Source organism: Rhinopithecus bieti, unplaced genomic scaffold, assembly GCF_001698545.2.
Source record: "Rhinopithecus bieti isolate Rb0 unplaced genomic scaffold, ASM169854v2 scaffold_33664, whole genome shotgun sequence".
Classification (NCBI taxonomy): Eukaryota; Metazoa; Chordata; class Mammalia; order Primates; family Cercopithecidae; genus Rhinopithecus; species Rhinopithecus bieti.
The window spans coordinates 189,082-199,274 of record NW_016814733.1 but is presented as its reverse complement, the minus strand read 5'-3'; positions in this window follow the sequence as shown (position 1 = coordinate 199,274).

Sequence of the window (10,193 nt, the reverse complement as noted above, 5' to 3'; positions counted from 1 at the left end):
TTTTATTATGTATATGGTATTTCTCAGCTTTTAATATTCATAATTTGTTGGTTTTTTGGAAATATATATTCATTTTATTCACCTATCTTTGCATTCATACCTTTATTTTCTTTCTTTCTTTTTTTTTTTTTTTTTGCTTGCTTATGGTCTTCCAATCTTGTAACCCAAAGATTCTGGAAGCAAGAATTACTTAGAGCTCTAGAATCAAGGATTATATTATTCCCTGTCTTGTATTAGTAAGATACAAAGGAATATCTGTAATCTCACCGCTTCTGGAAAGCATGTGCTTTTGAAAGGTTCATTCTTTTATATGGCAAATTCCATTATCATGCTCACCAATAAACAACAGTGCTCATATCCTGATTGTCCTCAGATATCTCTAAGGGTTATTTTGGTCAGTTTTGTTCTTCTACCTGTAAAGATTAAGGCATAGTCTTCATTCAGCCCAGAAGACAGAATGCTTGCCTAAAATAAATATCTATGTCTTTCAAATAATATATATTTCTATGGAAAAAAGAAATTATTAACTGTTTGGTGATTGTGCCACTTTTACTCATAATTACCTGAGTGTCATTTAATAATTATATAAATATCTGTTTTAAAAATCCAGACACTGGGTCCTGTGCAAGGCCTAGGTGATTAAAAACAAATAAACGGGCCAGGTGCGGTGGCTCATGCCTGTAATCCCAACACTTTGGGAGGCCAAGGTAGGTGGATCACCCGAGGTCAGGAGATTGAGACCAGCCTGACCAATATGGTGAAACCCTACAAAAATATGAAGATTAGCTGGGCATGGTGGTGCTCGCTTGTAGTCCCAGCTACTCAGGAGGCTGAGACAGAATTATTTGAACTCAGGGGGTGGAGGCTGCAGTGAGCTCTGAGATTGTGCCATTGCACTCAAGGCTGGGTGACAACATGAAACATAAGCAAATAATAATTACATTTCTATTTCACAGTGAGGAATTAGGTAGAAGATTTCTTACTGCAACACATTGAGTACTTTAATTCCTCCGAAGAAAGTGCATGTATAAAGAAGGTGTGTTTGAGATCACGAATGTGGTAGGATCCTCTGGAAAAGTATGTTGGGGGAGCACTATGGGAGACATTGCATATGCCTGTAATTCATTCTGATTTTATTGTTTAATTAGCAGACAGTGATCACAGGCATTCAAGAAGAGGCAAAAATATTAGATGGCTTTTGTTTTAAAACAATTACCATGGTGACTATGAGGAAGACTGAAGTAGGACAAGGAATAAAAAATATGTTCTAAATATTCAAGAGATCGCTTGGGATCAGTGGCTCCAAAGTCTATGCTGGAAGCATCAGCAACAAAAAGACAGTGAGGGACCCTGTGACATACAAGATATAGAAATATTGTTTACAAGAAGACTCAGGTATCTTGAAACAAGAAGAGATGGCATGATGATGCTTTGTCTGGAGGCCCAGACTATAATATGGCTTTTTGATATCTGAGAATTTGGAAGTCTGCAAAACTTCCAAAATTTTAAAAAATGCAAAATTTCAGGATTTATTTTATAACTATGGGATTATACGCTGCACAATATTTATTGGTTTTGAACGGTCAATCTGACTAGCTTTACTATTTTGTGTAACTGAATTCACACTTTCCCTTAACTTGTGGAAATTACTTAGCCTGTGAGGTGAAGAGGGGTTTGTAAACTATAGAAAATATCATGGATGTGGAAGGACTTGCCCTGCTCCTCATTTAAGTTACTGTTTTTCTTCCTCCAGCTTCTGCATCAGACACATAATTTCCTCTTCTCTGTAGCCTAGCTCAACAGAGGTATGCAGTTAGAGCTGAGAAAAACAGAGCATAGTAAAGGTGAGATATAATGAGACACACTATTGCAAGGCATTCAGGGTGTCAGTGGGTACAAATTAAAGTCTCCATTCATTCATTTATTTTTATTTATTATTTTATTTATTCCTCATTAAACATTCCTCGATTCATTAAACATGTATTGCATGTATCTGTGCTGTGTTTATGACCAATAATACAAACTTTGAGAAGATACAAAGGTTTTTGCTTCCAGTATGGTTGTCTGACAACAACAGCTAACAATAAATTCTGGAGAAAACAGAAAAACTTCCACATGTAGGCAAGAAAGAATGAACAGAAGGCAGAAATTTGAGGAGAGTTGCCACTAAACGAAAAGGGGGGAAAAACTGGGTAATTTTCTTATTTTTATAAATTTTCACCCAATAAAATCCCTTGTCTATACCACAAGAGGTAGCTAAAACTCCAATGGGAAACCCAGTCTTACTGGTTTGACAAACTATATGACAGAGATTGAAGCAATGACTAATGATGGGAATCGACGGGCAATGAGGGGTTAGTGGAAATCCTGGAAACGGAAACGCTATAGAGAATCAGCCCCAAATTCTCTGCATTAAGTCTGCTCAAGTCTTTGGCTGAACCCTGAAACAAACATATACAAGACAGAATCCAAGCAGGCCAGTTAAATCTAAAAAGAACTCAAGAAGAGTTAACCTTCCATTTTCCTAAGGACAAAACAGAGATTATAGTTTGAGTTCAGATTATAGTTTGAGTTAACTGGTAACTTTTAAAAAAGGTTTTTCTCTTCAAAGGAATGCAAGATAATACAAAAGCTTCTGTAAAATATTCTTCAAAATGTCCAGGATACAATTGAAAATTATGGGATACATGAAAAATAGAATACAATGACATTGTAAAAAGAAAAAAATCAATAGAGATAAGCCCTGACATGGCTCAGATATTTGAATTAGCAGAAAGGATTTCAAAGCAGTTGTTTTGATGATACTCAATGATATAAAACAAAGCATGAGGAAAAAGATAACATTTCAATAGACAAATAGAATGGGTGAAAGAAAACCAAATGGAAATTTTAGGACTGTTAAGTGTGGCATCTATACATTCATGTATTGTATCTATCTATTTATGTATATCCATATCTATGTATATATCTAATCTATCAATCTATCCACCTACATTGGATGAGCTTACCAGAAAAGTGAAGATCACAAGACAAAACAAAACAAAAAAACACGATCTTGATATTAAAATGATAGAAATTATGTAAATGAAGGAAAATAGATTTTTTAAAGGAAGAAGAAATTAATAAAGTAATAGAGACCTATGGGAAAATATTGAAAGGTCTAATATATTGAAGTGCCAGATCAGAAAGAGAATGGGGCTTCCAAAAAATCAAAGAACCGTTGACCACAAATATCTACATTTTAGTTAAAGACATAATATTACAAATTCAAACAACTCAGTGAAACTCAACCAGGCTAAATGCAAAGAAAAACCACACTAAGTCCATTATAGTCAAAATCTTTTCAAAGAAAATCTAGAAAGTGGCTAGAGAGTATATTAAGTACAGAACAGTGATTTCAATCACCATTCACTGACTTCTCATCAGAAACATTGGCGAGAAGGCCAAAGGGAAGCACTGAAAAATAAATAAACTTTCAACCCAGAATTCTACATCTGGCAAATATATCCCTCAAGAATGAATACAAAATAAAGGCATCTTGAGTTAAACAAAAATTAAGAGAAATCACTGCCAATAGATCTGCACGACTTAGAAAAGGCCAAGGAAGTTCTTCAGGATGAACGGGAAAAAATTAGACAAGATGGATATGCAGATCTTCTGTATATGAAGAAACTTTCAAAATAGTAATTTTTTTTTTTTTTTTTTTAAACTGCCTGTCCTCTAAATATCTTTAGAATTCATATAGCTGCAGGCCGGGCGCAGTGGCTCACGCCTGTAATCCCATTTCTTTGGGAGGCCGAGGTGGGCGTATCACGAGTTCAGGAGATCGACACCATACTGGCTAATACGTGAAACCCCGTCTCTACTAAAAATACAAAAATTAGCCGGGCAAGGTGGTGGGCGCCTGTAGTCCCAGCTACTTGGGAGGCTGAGGCAGGAGAATGGTGTGAACTCAGAAGGCGAAGCTTGCAGCGAGCTGAGATCGTGCCGCTGCACTCCAGCCTGGAGACAGAGCCAAACTCCGTCTCAATAAAATAAAATAAAGTAAAATAAAATAAAATAAAAAGAATTCATATAGCTGCTTAAAGTTCATATTCTTATATAGTATTCTGGAACTTTTAATGTATGTAAATAAAAACTGTAGTATAACGGATAGAAAGAGGTTGCAAATGGGACTGTATCATCTCGAGGATTCTATATTTTTCATAATGTGGCATAATAACAAATCTTAAAGTTGAGGATGTATACTTTAATCCATAGAAGAATCACTAAAAATTAATGGCAATATGTGTACATAGGAATCCAGTGCATACATTAAAATGAAATTTTAAAGATTTGCAATTAATTTTTTAAAATCAGGAAAGGAAAACCAGATAACTTAAAAAAAAAAAAAAAAAAGACACAGAGGAAACACAGCAAAGCAAATGGTAAAATGACATCAAATACAGAACTAAAAGGTAATGAGCTAAATCATCTAATTGAAAGTTAGAGATTTTCAGAATGGGTATACTAACTAGATAGATGTCCACTATAAAAGCATTATACATATAAAGACAGAGATAGACTGAAAGTAAATAGAAAAAGAAATACAATGTAAAGCATATTCATAAAGATGTTGGAGATGTTGGAGTGGCTGTACATCATGTTGAATAAAGTAGATTTCACAGTTCTGGAGGTTGGAAAGTCCAAGATCAAGGTGATGACAGGTTTGGTGTCTGGTGAGGAGATTCTTCAAAGAGAATTCTATGAGTTGTAAGAGTTCTTATATTCCCGGTGAAAGTCCTTGTAGGATATATGATTTCCAAATATTTTCTCCCATTATTTGGATTGTTTTTTCACTTTATTATGGTATCTTTTAAAGCAGAAAAGTTTTTAATTTTGATGAGATCTAACGTAATCTTTTTCATTTGTGCTATTGGTGTGATATCTACAAAACCGTTGCCTAATGTAAGGTCGCAAAGATTTAGTCCTTTGACTTGTACCATAAATTTCATAGAAACTTGCTGTTACATTTAGGCATTTAATATATTTTGAGTTATTGAATATGATGTGATGAAGATGTTTAACTTCATTCTTTTGTATGTGGATATTCGGTTATCCTAGAACCATTTATTGCAAAGATTACTTCTTCCCTTTTCAATTACCCTGGAACCCACTGAAAAATCATTGTAAGGGTTTATTTATGACCCTCAATTACATGCCACTAATCTCTGTGTATATCCTTAAACCAATATCACATTGTCTTGATTACCACAGCTATTTGTAAGTTCTGAAAACAAGAAATGTGAGTACTCCAACTTGTTTGTTTTTGAAAATTATTTTGGCTCTTCTTGATGCTTTTAATTTCCATATGAATTTTAGGAAGAGCTTGTAAATTTATGCAAAAAGTGTAACTTGGATTTTGAAAGAAATACTGTCTTCCAATTCATGAACATGTATGTCTTTATTTAGGTTTCTAATTTCTTTCAATGATGTTTGTAGTGCACAGTAAACAAAGATTTCACTTCTTTTCTCATATTTATGTCTAAAATTTTAATTTTTTTTTTGCTGCTATTGTAAAGTTTTTTTTTTTTTAATTTTGTTTCTGGATTGTTCATTGCTAGCATATAAAATACAATTGATTTTGTTATGATGATGTGATGATGTTTTTCCTGTGACCTTAGTGCACTTGTTTATGAGTTCTAATGTTTGTGAGTGAGGGGTCCTTTATAATTTTTTACATAAAATAATATCTTATGTGAATAAAGATAGTTTACTTCTTTCCTTTTATTTTTTTCTTGTAGAGTTGTACTGGCTTGAACCACCAGAAAATATTGAATAGAAGAAATGGGAGTAGACATTCTTGTCTTTTTTCTCATTTTAGGGGAAAGCATTCAGTTTTTCACCATTAGCATTATGATAGCTATGGGTTTTTGGTAAATGGCCTTTATCAGAATGATGTAGTGTTCCCTTCTATTCCTAGTTTTGAGTGTTTTCTAGTGAAAGGGTTGTGCATTTTGTTAAATTATTTATGTCTATTGAAGTAATTATGTGTTTCTTGTTCATTATTAAATCATGAATTACACTGATTAATTTCATATGTTAAACCAACCTTGAATTCTTGAAACAAATTTCACTCAATCATTGTGTATAACTCATGATGTGTGTTGCTGGATTCAGTTTGTTAGCATAGTTAACCCTTGAACAACACAGAAGTTAGGAACTTCAGTGCCATTTAATGTCCAAAATCCATGTATAACTTTGACTCCCCCAAAACTTAACTATTAATAGACTACTGTCCACCAGAAAGCTTACCAGTAACATAAACAGTTAAGTAACACATATTTTGTATATGTATCATGTACTCTATTCTTACAATAAAGTAAGCTAGATAAAAGATAATGTTAATAAAATCGTACAGGAGAGAAAATATATTTACTATTTATTAAATAGAAGTGGATCATTATAAAGGTCTTCATCCTCATCACCTTCACATTGAGTAGGCTGAGAAGGAGGAGGTGTTGGTCTTGCTATCTCATGAGGGGGCAGAGTTGGAAAACATGGAGGAGGTGAAAAGTGAAGCAGGAGAGGCAGGTACTCTTGGTGTATCTTTTATTGAATAAAATCTGCATATAAGTGGACCTGCATGGTTCAAACCCTGCATTGTTCAAAGGTTAACTATTTTATTGAGGTATCATGTCTATATTCATAAAGAATATTAATTTACAGTTTTCTTTTCTTGTAATATTCTTGTCTGGTTTTGGTATTTAGGTACTACTGACCTCATTAAATGAATTGAAAAGTGCTTCTTTAAATTCTAATTTTTGAAAGAGTTTGTGAAGAAGGATTTGCACTAATTCTTCTTTAAGCATTTGGCAGAATTCATGTGTGAAGCTATCTGTGCCAAGGCTTTTTTCTTCATGGCAAGATTTGATTACTAACTTTATATTTTTAAAAATCTATTCATATTTTATGTTTTTACATTAGACAGTTTTAGTAGTTTATGTTTTTCTAGAAACTTGTTCATTACATCTAGCTGGTCTATTTTGTTGACACACAATCATTCCCAGTATTTCTTTATAATTTGTTTTATTTCTATAATTTTGGCAGTAATATCCCTTATTTTACTGCTGATGTTATTAATTTAAGACTTTTATTTTTTTTCCCTTGGTAAGCATAGGTAAAGACTTGCCAATTATATACTGATTTTTTATCCAAGAACAAGTTTCAGTTTTGGTGTGTTCCTGTACTGATTTTCTATTCTCTGTTTTGTTAATTTACGCTTAATATTTCTTTTCTTCTTTCTGCTTGCTTTGCATTTCATTTGCTGTTCATTTTCTAGTTCCTTATGGCAGAAGTTGAAGTTAATAATTATAATTTAGACTTTTCTTCTTCTTTTTTAATATAAGCATTCTGAGGTATAAATTCACCTCTACTCCTTTAGCTGCATCCAATAGCTTTGCTATGTTGTGTTTTTCTTTTCATTTGTCTGAAAATTCTTTATAACTTTTCTTGTAAGTTCTTCTTTGAACGATTTGTTATTCAGTAGTGCGTTGTTTCGTTTCTACATATTTGTAAATTTCCCAAATTTCCTTCTGTTATTGATTTCTAATTTTGTTATGCTGTAATCAGATAACAAACTTTGTATGACTGTAATCCTTTTGTATTTATTGAGACTTACTTTGTGGCCTAATGTATGGTCTATCCTGGAGCATGTTTTATGTGTACATGGAAATAGTTTGTTGTTAGTCTGTAGAATATATTAAAAAGGTCTACTAGTTCTCTGGATTTATAGTTTTGTTCAAGTCTTCTATTTTCTGTTTCATCATCTTCCAAATTGTTCTATCCATTATTAAAAATGGGTGTTTTAGTCTCCAACTATTATTGTTGAATTGTCTATTTCTCTGTTCAGTTTTGTAGTTTCCCCTCAAGTATTTGAGTTGCTGTTGTTAGGTAGAAATATGTTTATAATTGTTATGTTTTCCTGATGGAATGTCCCATTTAACATTATAAAATGCCCTTTTTTCTATTATGTTTTCTCTTAAGTTTTATTTTGTCATTAGTATAGACACTCCAGGCTATCTGTGTGACTTTGAGGACAAGCAAAATTTTCTTAGGACACAAATGGCAAGAGTCATGAATAGAATAATAATTTAAATTTCATCAAGGTAAAAAGTTCTGTTCATCTGAAGGCACCATTAACAAAATAAATCATGAGAACAGACTTGAAGAAAACATTTGCAAAACATGTATCTGATAAAAACCTAGTATTCAGGATATGTAGCTTATCATTATAATTCAGTAATAAGAAAGCAAACATTCAAACACAAATAGGCAACAAATGTTAATAGACATCTCACAAAAACAGATAAATTAATTAGCTAATAAGCAACCAAAAATGTGCTCAGCATCATTAGTTATAAGGAAACTTCAAATTAAAACTAAAAAGAGATTTGAGTATACACCAACTATAATTGTCAAAATTTGAAAAGGACAGATGACACCAAATGATCAAAAATGTGTGGAACAACAGAACTCTCATACGTTACTGTTAAGACTTAAATCATAGACCACTTGGAAATCGTTCTGGCAGTTTATCTTAAAACTATACATCCACCTACACTACGCTAGTCTGAGTCCTAGTTATTTATCTGAGAAAAAATACATATAAAGCCACAAAAATCTTTTTCAAGAAAATTCCTATCAGTTTTATTCATATTAGCAAAAATTGTGAAACAGCTCATAAATCCATCAGTATAAGGATGCATAAACAAACTGTGATATATACATGCAATTTTATACTACTTCTCCCCCAAAATAAATGAACTTATACATGCAACTTGAAACAACATGGGTAAATCTCAAAAATAGGGAATGAAAACAAAAGATATAAAAAATTAATTCTGTATAAAGTTCTGAAATTGAAAGCAAATGTATTTTGGGGGAAAAAGCAGAACAGAGGTTAATTTTGAAGGTGATGGGAAGGGGCATGGGAAAGTTTTTCTATTGATAATGTTTCATATCATAGGTATTTGATTTGCACAGATGAATGCATTTGTCAGAACTCACCAAATGGTATACACAAGCTTTGTGGTTTTAATATGTTAAGTTTACCTTAAAGAGAAAGAATTCTAAACAAATATTCAACTCTATTTTGTGTGTATAAGGTGAAGTTTACTGATCAAAAACTTACTTTGATATTCATATAAATAATAAAATGGATTGATAGATGGAAGAATGGATGGATAGATGCATAGACATGACTAAGCAAGTACATTAAAATGTCAAATGTAGAATCACTTTGGGATAAGGGGTATTCACTATAAAATTCTTTCAACTTTTATGTATGTTTGAAATTTTTCATAATATTTTGGAGGTAAAACAAAATACAGATCAGGAATCAATATGCTCACAGCCTAGAAAGATGGAGTTTCAAGCAAATAACTATAACACAGTAATGAGTGCAGAAATAGAAGTGTGTTCCTTAAACAGTGGTGGCACAAAGAGGAAATTTACTACAGTAATAAGTAAAATACTATGGTCTAAAATTCTGAATAGAGATGGCTTGAGGTCAGAGATGGGCTAAGGAGTTTGGACTCTCTCCGCTGGTGATGCAGAGGTATTGAAGGGGTCGTAAAGACAGTTTTCCACTTACCAGCTGTTTGGAGGGACTGGGATGTGACTGTGATGGCAGTATCACTTCTGCAGCCTTTGGTGTGCCTATCTTGAAATGAGCATTGCTCACTGTATTCTCTGGGGTTTTAGAAAGGACCAGCCAAACACCCCAAGGCATATACTGGGCCATACTTTGCTAGAGAGAGGGCTTGACCAGCACTGCAAGGGCATGTTGCGGCCTCTCAGCAGGAATATGAGCAAGCCTCCACCTTCTCAGGGGTAGGAGGTCAGTGGGTACTGCTTCAGCATCATGAGTGTAGGACTGAATTAAGAACCCATATCATTGATGATGCATCTTTAAGCTAAATGAGCCAATTTAGGAGCAAAACAGTTTTTTTTAACCATATTGCTTAAATTACAATAAGTAAAAATAAATTTCAGAATGACAACATGGGGCTATTGAGTACCGATAGTTGAATGTGGGTTATTCAGATGCTAATCGTGTATAAACACTCAAATGTATATTAGAGCTAGATTAAGCACTATTTTCAATTTTTCAAAAGTTAAGGAAAACTCAGAGACACTGGTGTTTGGCATAA